The sequence below is a fragment of the Colobus angolensis genome, unplaced genomic scaffold (assembly GCF_000951035.1).
Source record: "Colobus angolensis palliatus isolate OR3802 unplaced genomic scaffold, Cang.pa_1.0 Scaffold24, whole genome shotgun sequence".
Classification (NCBI taxonomy): Eukaryota; Metazoa; Chordata; class Mammalia; order Primates; family Cercopithecidae; genus Colobus; species Colobus angolensis.
In genome coordinates this window covers 3318496-3330669 of record NW_012115599.1, presented here as the reverse complement: position 1 = coordinate 3330669, position 12174 = coordinate 3318496, and the positions used below count along the sequence as shown (strand labels likewise).

At 42.0% G+C, this 12174-nt stretch overlaps 1 protein-coding gene across 6 annotated transcripts in view; it reads right to left on the bottom strand.

Annotated features, from left to right (window-relative positions):
- TGFA (transforming growth factor, alpha) overlaps nt 1-12174 on the bottom strand; it is a 109239-nt gene that overhangs the window by 34243 nt on the left and 62822 nt on the right. The gene's annotated exons all lie outside the window — the stretch shown is intronic.

Sequence of the window (12174 nt, the reverse complement as noted above, 5' to 3'; positions counted from 1 at the left end):
CAATAAATAACATACACTCAAGTTTCTATAAATATTCTTTAAGGAAGAAAGTCTGCAAACCTCTTGCCTCCGGAAAAATTCTTATTTATTTATTTATTTATTTATTTTTAGTGCCTTTCTTAAAATAATCTACTATAGAGTAATGGTGACAACAACAACAACAAAACACATTTACCAAATACGTTGGATGTTGGCCTTTGTGCTAAGAGTTTTATACCTACTACCTAATTCTTATAAAAGCCCTGTGATATAGGTTTTATTATTCTATCCATTTTACAGATGAGGAATACAGGTTTAGAGAGGTTAAAAGCCTTGCCTAAAGATGTAGAACTAGGAAGAGGCAGAAGGGAAATCCAAAAATAGGCAGTGTGACCTCAGAGTCCTAGTTCTAAAGCTCTAGGTTACAGGAACAAAGTACAGTAGGAAAACCATCTCCCATGACCTGATTTCTACAATGATAGAACTTAATTCTTCATCAATTTTGCCAGCAGTCCTGGAATGCTATTGGATTATATAAGCTTGTGGTCAACTAAGGCCTCTGGCTGTTTCTTCACTTAAACTACTGTCAAATTTGGCCTCATATCTTCCTAATTAAATCACTACTCTTAACCCAAATACTAACTGTTATTATAAATGTGTCACTGTTCAATTTAACTTGGTTGGTTGGCTGTGATCCATTGTTCTGGCTTAAAACTTTTTTTTCCTCTTGAGTCTTTATTCTATCATCCAATACTTCAGTTATCATTCTGGGCATGGTGTCGTCTCTAAATCTGGTAAACTTTGCCTTACATATCTTCCTTCAATTTGCTCATAAAATTCTCAACAGGAAAGAAGGATAAAGCCTGCTGGCACACCCAGGAGGCCCCCTTCTAGGTCAATATGAATACATCAACAAATGTTTTCTGAAGATGACCTAGTTAAAAATGTCCTGCCCTTCCCAAAAGCTCCTAGGTGAACCCATGGCAGGTATGTTTGGAGATCTCTTCATTTAAAGAGGTCACTGGCATTGTTCCTTCTCACCAACTAGTCAACTGTGAACTCTTGTAACTCATATTTCTCCATTTTGTCCAACTGAATACTTTGATTTTGTCATGTGCCTTGCTGAACTCAACTTGTATTCTCTTTTTTTTTTTTTTTTTTGAGACGGAGTCTTGCTCTGTCACCCAGGCTGGAGTGCAGTGGCGGGATCTCCGCTCACTGCAAGCTCCGCCTCCCAGGTTTATGCCATTCTCCTGCCTCAGCCTCCCGAGTAGCTGGGACTACAGGCGCCCACCACCTCACCCGGCTAGTTTTTTGTATTTTTTAGTAGAGACGGGGTTTCACAGGGTTAGCCAGGATGGTCTCGATCTCCTGACCTCGTGATCCGCCCATCTTGGCCTCCCAAAGTGCTGGGATTACAGGCTTGAGCCACCGCGCCCGGCCTCAACTTGTATTCTCTTATACAGCCTTATGCTGGTGGCATTTCCCTCATCAGTCTTACAACACTAAAAAAGAAGTAAAGTTAATCTGCTATGACTCATTTTGATGGATTTACTCAAGGGCCTAGGTTTTCATTCTTTATTTGCTGTAATAAATTGATCTCATGTTTTCCTGGGAGTGTCAAGTTTTATCATCTACATTCTAAACAAACTTCAGTCATTTTTATGTCATTAAAGTCAGAAATGTATTTGTCTTTTTTCATTCTCTGAGCAATTTTTACATTTGCTGCTCTTTCTTAAAATTCACCAACAGGGATGGGTGATTTTTGCTACAGGTTTCTCAGTACATTAAGGTGAAATTCATCTGTACCCTTGAAGAGTACATCTGTGGTATTAGGGGTCTTTTACTAGGATACTCACTCAACCTTCTATTTCATATTTACTGTGTTTGTTTCACTCTTTTTGACAGAAAATATAAAAACAAAATTATGTCAATAATAGTCTTTTCCTGGTACTGCACTAACCTTTTCTACCTGTCACAAGAGATGGACTTATTCCTTCCTTTTCTTGCCTGTCTGTTCCCAAAGATAGCTTTAGAAAACCATTGGTTTTGTTTGTGGCCAATAGCCATGTGGACAACTCTAGTTTTTTCTGTCCTTCAGTTTTCCTGACATTCTCATAAACACCTGCCACCTAGGAGGCACCAACATGCTTGCTCACTCAACAAAGTGCCCTTCCATTCTATTCTTTGTCACCTCTTGGGACACATCCTTCTTTTGATGTTTTTGCATAACTTAGTAGATGATGTATCAGAGAATTCCTTCTGCAGTCACATTTGGGTTCCTTACAGTCTCTCTCCCCTTCACTTTCTCATGCACCCTCTGACTACGAACTCAGAACTGGCCCAGCCATATTCCCTTTTAGAATCATGCTTTCTGATCAAGACTGCCTTCACAGAAGCAGGTGTCCCTGTTGTCTTCTTTATCTTCTGAGTAATACATAACCAACAGGTATGTAAAGAATTCTTCAGGTGTTCAATTTGTGGCATGCTGAGATTTCCAGAAAATGTACCCATCTGAAGTTTGCTGTCGAACCACATTCTATCCTTATGACTACTTTGTCATCAAGAACCAGACAATATTAATTTCTTAGATCATCTATCCACAGAGTTGATCTATGATGATATAACTTTTCATATCCTCTTTTTTTCTTCTTGAAGCAACTGTCCATGTCATTATTGAGCCCATTTATTTATTTGGGACTGCCTGGCAAACATTTCTTTACTTCCTAACAGTACTCAGGTTTTCTTTTAGGGAATTACCTCTTCCCCTACAGGTTTACACTGGCTTATCACCATGATCAGATGTGCTACCCACCCTTCTATCCTCTCTACCTAAAATATGAATCTTGACAAGAAAGACAAAAAGATAATGCTGTGGAATTCATACATTATAACTGCGGGACTTTGAGCACAGTTTCTCTTCTGAGATAGAACCTGCCATTCCCGATTCCTGGCTTCCTGGAGTCATCTGCGTTACTATTCTGTTCTGTTAAGGGTGGTTCTCCAGCTTTCCCACAGATTCTGTGTGCTCCCAATAGCCTTCCAACAAGGTTGCTTTTGTTCAAGTTAGTTGGAATTGATTGCTGCAACCAAAGAACCCTAATTGATGTATTCGGAACAAGGTCTGTTCTTCCACTGACTTTTTATAATGCTATTCCTTGTCACCAACTCTCCAGTGCCCACGGGATCATGGAATCACCCATTCAACTCATTGCAATAATTGATTTACTTTAGTTTTCCAAAAACATTTCCTCAACAAGCCCACAGGCAGAAACTGAATTAAAATGTCAAGCTTCATCTACTCACTGCCCCCAAAGTGAGGGCTGTAAGTCTGTAGTTACCCAAGGTAGTAAGTCTTGTTTATAGCAATACCGTGTTCTGTAGCCTTACTGCTCTTCCTTCTTCACTCAAGCTCACCCATCCTAAATTGATACACCTACCTTCACAGTCCCACTTTTTTTTCTGAGACAGAGTCTTGCTCTGTCACTCAGGCTAGAGTGCAGTGGCACGATCTTGGCTCACTGCAACCTCCACCTCCTGGGTTCAAGCGATTCTTCTGCCTTAGCCTCCTGAGTAGCTGGGATTACAGATGCCCACCACATTTTTGTATTTTTAATAGAGATGGGGTTTCACCATCTTGGCCAGGCTGGTCTTGAAATCCTGACCAGCCTCCTGCCTCGGCCTCCCAAAGTGCTGGCACAGTCCCTTTTAATGTTTTATAAAATTAAAAAATAAATCCAGTATCACCTCTGAGGACTGAGAATCAATCCAAAGGAACCGAGCACTGCTTAGTTTTCAAACCACCCCTGCTACCCTTCCCATAGCATCTGGCTTGATCATTTTGAGTCTTTTTTCTCTCCCCGCAATTTCAGCTTAGGGACACACTGATCAGCTCAGTGGCTCTTTTGCCAAACATGTACTTACTTACTTCCATGTCTTTGTATGCTACAAAGACATTATAGCTGAAATTATATTCATATATTGCATTTATGCAGGCAAACACTCCACTCTGGTGGCTGGCTGTATTGGCCCTTCTCCATCAAGTCTCAGATGAACAGTCAAGAGAAACCAGATACTTACTAATTGGCTACATCAGGGGCAACACTGTATCCTTCAGCAGGAAGTCACAAAATCATATTGCCTCCTCCTGGAACTGAGGACTCTTCTACACTCCCAAGTGCCAAGCTGATGGTATTTGAAAGGCAAAAGCTCACGAAGTATATATCTTAATTACAGTGCTCTGAACATATTTTTCCTAGCCTGCTACATCAGGAAGTCATTGCTTTCTACTGCCCACTGGAGTGGACTTTTCCCTCACCTACCCACTTGTGACACTCTTCTTGCAGATGGAGGTCTATATTTTGCCTCCAGCCAATGTGGCAAAAATGACCTCTGTAGACTTAGATGGTGAAACAATGAATATTCTGACCTATTCCACAGTGGCCCTTAAGGGATGAAGGGTACAGGGAACAAAGGCAGGGTATTTTGCCTCCTTCCATCCATGTCTGAATACCTCTAAGGTATACTCTTGGTTGTACAAGACCCCAGCCACAAACACCGAAGCTGTCTCTCAAAAACATCTAAACAAATTCCAACAAGATCCTTACAATTGCACCCCCTGCCTTTATTCATTTCTTGTGTTTTTTGTTTGTTGTTGTTGTTTGTCTTTTTTTTTTTTTGAGACAGGGTCTCACTTTGTTGCCCAGGCTGGAGTGCAGTGAGGCAAACATGGCCTCCCGCCTCTGCCTCCCAAGTAGCTGGGGCTACAGGTGCCCGCTACCACATCAGGCTAATTTTTGTGGTTTTTTTAGAGACGAGGTCTTGCATGTTGCCGAGACTGGTATCAAACTCTTGAACTCAAGATATCTGCCTGCCATGGCCCCCTGAAGTACTGGAATTACAGGCATAAGCCACCATGCCTGCCTATTTCTTGTTTTTAATCATTTTTGAAATTGCAAAAGCAATACACATTTAAGAGAGAAAACTTGAGATAACAGAAAAGTACAAAAAAGAATAAACTCAAAGCATGCAAAAGTCATTCACAGATAACCACTATTAAAACTTTGGAACATAAACATTGTCTTTATTTTGTGTTCTCCTGTGTGCCCAGCAGGGAATAAAATGATACTACTCATGAACATTTCCCCAACTCAATTAAGTATTATGCTACAGGTTTGAGTATTTTTCTTTTCTTTTCTTTTTTTTTTTGAGATGGAGCCTCGCTTTGTTGCCCAGGCTGGAGTGCAGTGGCACAATCTCGTTTTGCTACAAGCTCCGCCTCCTGGGTTCCCGCTATTCTCCTGCCTCAGCCTCCTGAGTAACTGGGACTACAGGCACCTACTACCACGCCTGGCTTTTTTTTTTTTTTTTGTATTTTTAGTAGAGACAGGGTTTCACTGTGTTAGCCAGGATGGTCTTGATCTCCTGACCTCGTGATTCGCCCGCCTCGGCCTCCCAAAGTGCTGGGATTACAGGCGTGAGCCACCACACCCAGCCCAGGTTGAGTATTCTTGATTCAAAGTGCCTGGGATTGGAAGTGTTTTGGATTTTGGATTTTTTCAAATTTTGAATATTTGCATATACATATATGAGATATGAGATATCTTGGGGATCGGACCCAACTCTAAACATAAAATTCATTTGTTTCATATATACCTTATACACATATCTTGAAGGTAATTTTATACAACATTGTAGATAATTTTGTGCATGAAACAAAGTTTTGACTGCATGCTGACTGTGACCACATGAAGTCAGGTGTAGAATTTTCCATTTGTGGTGTCATGTTGGTACTCAAAGAAGTTCAGATTTTGGAGCATTTTAGATTTCAGCTTTTGGGATTAGGGATGCTCAGTCTGGACCTGGTAATCTTTGATGGCTGAAGTTTTCATCTAATATATACTATTTAACCAATCTCTTCTTATTGGGCATTGTGATAGCTTCCCAATATCTCATATAATATTGTGAAGTATTATATGAAACCAAATATCCTTCTACATAGGTCTTTGTTCACGTACATTTATGATGATTTTTCTGAGAGTAGAATTAGTGTGGCAAAGAGACACATTGTCAAGCTGCATTCCAGGAAATTTGTAACAATTTACACTCCCCTGAGGAGGAGATGAGTGTTTCTTCATAACCATTCCAATACTTGATATTTTTCATTTCCCTTTTTGTCAATTTCATGGAGATGTATAAGAATCTCATGTTAATTGCATTTTCTTAATTTCTTGATGTAGATTTTTTTCATATGATTATTAACATTTGTATTTCAACTTTGGTTAATTAGCTGTTTATATCTTTTGCCTACTTTTTTAGGGATACATTCTTTCTTATCTATTTGAAAGTGCTCTTTAAAATATTAATAACTCTGTATCCTGTTATATATGTTACAAATAATTTGTGGTTTGTGTCTTTCTTTTGTTTATGCAGAAGTCACCCTGACATTATTAGAGGCCTTCCCTTCCTTAAGATTATATAAATATTTACCTACGCTTCCTTCCATTATTTTATTGTTTATATTTAATTCTAAACTATCTGTATTTTAGTGCATAAGATGTATTTCATTATTTTCTAAACAGCCAACTAATTATCCTAACTCCATTTGTTGAACAGTTTGTCATCTCCTTATTGATTTGAAATGTTACCTTTATCATAGGCTAAGAACTCTCTTTCAGTCTTTCTACTTAGTTCCACTGAGATTCTATTTCTGTACCAGCACCAAAGCATTTACTGTAACCTTGTAATATGTTTAATATCTGGCAGTACGAATTTGTCATCTTCCTTGTCCCTACCCCTCATTTTTTTGAAAACACTTTGGATATTCTCCTCCATTTGTTTTTCCAGATGACCGTTAGAATCATTTGTAAGTTCTCTTCCCCATATCCAAACTTTTAGGGGACTGACATTATAATTATACATTAAGTTAGAGATAACTGGCCCATTTACAACAAGGAGTTTTCCTAGTCACCAATGTGCTATGCTTCTCCGTTTATTCACATTTCTGTGGTGCACCCTGCAGTAAAGTTCCATGGAAGTCCTGCATACAACCACCACTGCTGGATTTATTATTTCTCTGTAACACCCTCAGCTTACTTTTAACCATCCCTGACAGAAAAAGAAAAGGCCTCCAGCCACCAAGCCCTGCTATAATACCATACATTGGAGACTGGAAGGGTGTGCCAGGGCTGGAAAGATGGCACAAAAGATTCCGAGTCAACAGCACGGGCCCCAGTCGTAGCTCTGTCACACTCACTCTAGATGACTTTGGCCAAGTCCTTCCCATCCCTGGGTCTCAGTTTCCTCCTCTGTAAAACAAAGGATTTGGTTTACACAGCCAAGATTCCTTTTAGATTAAAATTCTGATTCTATCAAAAAAGAGACAGAGGATGGGAGAGTCCTTGAGGAGCCCTATGGGAATTAAATGTTACATCCACTGTTAATGGAATGATTAGGTGCTAAAGGAATAAAGGTTGATTGTTGAAATGCAGCCAGTTTAATGTGAGAAAACTTGGAGACAGTGAGTTTGAATGTGGGATCTGGAGAGGCACAGCAAGTATGTGGAGTCAGTTTCCCAGTGCAGAACGTGTGCGCAGAGATGCAGAGGCAGGGTGGTGGGGGCATTGGGGTGGTAGATGAGATCCAATGTGACTGGAAAGTAGGAATCAAAGTAGTTTTTTTTTTTTTTTTTTTAGATGGAGTCTCGCTCTGTGATCCAGGCTGGAGTACAGTGGCGCGATCTCGGCTCACTGCAAGCTCTGCCTCCTGGGTTCATGCCATTCTCCTGCCTCAGCCTTCTGAGTAGCTGGGATGTTTTTTGTACTTTTCTTGGAGATGGGGTGTCACCATGTTGGTCAGGCTGGTCTAAAACTCCTGACCTAGTGATCCGCCTGCCTCGGCCTCCCAAAGTGCTGGGATTATAGGCATGAGCCACCGCACGCAGCCAAGGTAGACTCTTGACTACAGAGTAGCAATGCAGGAAAATGGAGCTTGAGTAAGTTTTTATGCTTCTTTGAGCTCTGTCTGGGGTGGCAGTTCTACAGAGTCCATCCACTCGAAACACAGAGGGCCTAGTCCTAAGATTTTCTTGGTTCAAAGGATGATCAAAGTTTCCGGTTAAATTGACTCAGGGATCTTGGCCTTGACTTAGACCCTCCCAGGAGCTGAGAAGTCATGGGAGGTACAGAGTAAGATGATCTTTCCTGGTACATAGAAGGAGACTTTTTGTGAAGGGCTGGGTGTGAGAGGCATAGGCAGGAGCTGCTCCCTTGTTCTAGGCCCCAGAGTGAGGCTCAGACAGACCATGTACCCACAGCCACACTAGGGAGGCAGGGCCTCTGTAGGCACTTGTGGGCACATGCATCCTGGTGCCCTGTGCTGCCTGTCTGCTCCTGGGGAGAGGGTGCCTGGCTCTGTGCCACAGGCAGAGACTCCCTGGGCAGGTGAGCGCCTTCTCCCACCAGCTGTTAGAGAAAGGTGGGCGTTGGAATGCTGCTCAGAGGCACCCTGGCTTCGCTCAACCTGGCGTTTCACACACCCATTCCTTAACCTCATTCTCTCCCTATTTCATTCCTCTTCCCACGCAGTGTTTACTAAAATCTCTCCTCAACACCAGACGAAGCACGAGACCAGGATGTTCTGGGCTGCTTGAGGAATGTTCCCACAATGGTGAGCCGCTGGGCAGAGAATCACATGGTCGTCACCCATTCAAGGCGGGGGCACCCCAGTGTCCAACTCAGGGGTCACTGGTGTGCTCAGGGACAAGAAAACCATCAGCCAGTGTCTGAGAGAGGGGCTTTTTCCTTTGGTGCTTACAAATAAACAAAAGTCCTCACAGGAAAAGGAGGATAAAGCCTGTGGTGGCTTTGCTGTTTGTTTACAAAGCAGTCAAGGGACAAGTGAGAACCTGTGTGGCATTTTATATTCACTGTGCCTACAATCTAGGGTCTAGCTATATGTTCTCTTTTATAGGCTAGGATCTTGCTGCTCAAAGTGTGGTCCACAGACGAGTGGCACTGGTGCTACCCGGGAATTTGTTAGAAATGCAGAGTGTAGGTGTCACCCCTGAGCCGCTGAATCTGAATTTGCATTTTAACCAGGCCCCCAGGAGAGTCCTCCACACATTGCAGGCTGAGATATGTGGCTCTGGTTTACTGCCTCTCAATCTTCCACGTGCATTGCAATCACCTTGGAAAAGTACCCATGCCAGGGCCCACCCCCACACCCAGAGATAATGATTTAATTGTTATGGGGTGCAGCCAGGACAATGGGATTTTTAAAAACTCTTCAGGTGATTCTAATAGATAGCAAAGTTTGAGAACCACTGGTCTAGTATACATATAAATAGATTAAAAGAAAGAAAGAGAAATCCCTTCCCGGACTATAAATAGAATCATAGAAAGTTTATAAACAACTATAGCAAAATTTATTGAAAATAAATTGAACATATAACCACCAATCTGATGTCTTTACCATATAGTGTCAATAAATGATGTACTTGAGAAAAACAATGAATTGCACTATTCAGAGAAGGTAAAAGATAACATATTCTCTCCCCCATCTTCTTTCCACCTTGTGACTAATTAAAACAAAACCTCCTCATATAGTAATTTTCAAATGATGGCAAATGGGAATATTTTTATGCTTCAGCCTTAGCACAATTTTCCTTTAGCACTGGAAATTTCAGTCTGATAATGCGCTTTGCACTACAGTTACATAAGCACAGTGGACGTTCTTGTGTTCACTTGTAGAATACAGAGTTTCCTTTTACTCACACACTCCTTTAATGCAGTTGGACATCAATCTTTCCCACTTAGAAAGGAGGTTTTGTTTCACTGCCAGGGGATAGAACTTCCAAAAAACACAAATGTCTTTCAGCATCATGTTGAGTAAATAATCAAGGGGGTATGAATTGGTCTCTCTCTAACTTCCTGCCTTATTTTGCTTTCAACTCATAGGTGAGTTATGAAAAGACATCTGCCCTAACGTTCCAGTCACCTAGGCAGGATGTCAGCTCCAAAGACAAGTCTCAGCTTATGGTGCTTCCCGTGCCTTTTTTGTTTATCTGGTCCTGGAGTCCGCTTACAAAACATGAAGTGTAGATATGTCTGTGGACCAATTAGTGCCTTTCCATTCAATTCAAGCCATTCATAAAATTTACTCAGGAAAATAGAAAGTGGCTCTTGGTTCAGGTTTCCCCAATCAGATCAGGTTTTATACAGGATATGACCATATTCAGTGGGGGAACTGACCACAGAAAAACTGACAGCATTCTGTAGTCCAAACCCAGAGGCAGCACAGAGTTCACCCACCCATCTACCCATCCACTTTTAATTGAACTCCTATTACGAAGGCACTGTCAGCTCCTATGGCCCCACCAGAAACCCAGCAAGTTTGCTGAGATTGGGTCTGAGGACGAGTGGAGGTTTGGGATAGTGCTTCCTTCAGGTTACTCAGCAGCCAGGTATGTAGTGTCAGGGATGGGGATGGAATGGGGTCTCCCAGGACAAACCCATGTTGAGGCAGGGCAACAATAAGGTGTGGGGAGGTTGGCCAGGACTAGTGGCTTTCAGTTCAGTAAAGCGTGGGGGACCCAAAACCTTCCCAGCCCAAACCAAAGTTTTCAGCTTGGTATGATTCAGAAGTCATCCATACCACACCAGGCCAGGAAAGCCCACTGCACTCAAGATGGTGCCACCAAAGCCCACCTGTGCTTCCATGAGTCTCTGGATTGTGAACTAGCCTATATGAAACTTGGTTTTTAAAAATGTTCATTCCCTTTATCTTCTAGAAAATTCAAAAAGGACAAAAGTGTACAATGTCAAGTCTCCCTCTTATCCTGTCCCCAGTCAGCCATGCCCCTTTCCCGGAGACAGCGGCATAACAGGGTCCCATGCACATGACTGTTGGCACTGCCTTTATTCTTGAAAGGGCTCTTCCTTTATGAGCAAAAGACACTTTTTGCTGTCCTCCGGCGCCCTAAGGAAAGGTTCACATATGGCTTCCCTGCCCTGTGCAAGATTCCATGGCTCTGTCGGTCTCCTGCCCTATCCCTTGGGAAGTCCCAGGGCAGCACTGCACACATCACAGAGTAAGAGTGCATAAAACCCAGTAAATGAGCTGCACGATGGCACATCTCCAGCTTCTTGTAGGTGAGAACTTGAATTCTACATTTTTTTATTTCTTACCAAATATTAACTTAGCTCTTTCCTTGTGCAGGAATACTTGGCTAGATGCTGCAGAAAAGAAAAACCATGAGCAAATCATGCCTTATGTTCACAGGATCTTAGACCTGCGTGAGGTTGGTACCCACACTCCAATTTATGGTGATACAGGGAGAGGAAAAAGTATCAAGAAGGGAAGAAATGGGGGAAGGCAAGAATACAGACATAATTTTGGGACCTGACACAGCCAGGGGTTGGGAAGGGAAGGGGAGACAGCAAGCTTGTCCTATGTTGTTGCAAGCTATCCCATAGCCTATAATGTCACCTTAACAAATACTTGAATGTGCTATTTCCTTCTCCACACCTGGTGAAGGTGGAGCCCAGAGGAGAGGACTCTAGAGCAGGAATTAATGGGCTCTGGCTTGGATCATGGACAATCGAGCATGACCCTGGCATCTTCTCAGCTGGACTGTGGTCCCTTGAGGTCCAGCGTGGACAAGATGAGTAGCTGCATGCCCCATTTCTCACCATCGCCAGGCAAACAAGCATTATTTTCCCATTTCATAGACAAGGAAACAGAAACAAGAGGTTAGGTGACTTGTCTAAGGATGCTCTGCTGGTTGGCACTAGGGCCATGCCAGCGCCCCAGGACTGTCTGGTGATTCAAGCCCAGGCTTCTGTTTTCTTCACTCACTGTATGAGGCTTTGTTCACCTTGATGTTTCTGGACATCCCTTTTGATTACTGAACTGAATTTGTGTAAAGTAGGGGTTTTCCATATTCTCATCTTTAACTTCAAAATCCAGGTTCTATTTCACAACCTTTCCAAATGTTGGGTTAACATGTCATAACTACGACCCTTTTACATGTTTCTTAATCACCAATTGTGCTTCAAATGTGCTCTGAAAAACAGAGGTGCCTTTCATGTTACTCCCTGATAAAAAAAAAAAACTGCATTTAGTTAGAATGCTAAATTCTATAGCAATTTGTATCCAATGGTTATAAGATTAATTCATTCTGATTTTAAAACTCAT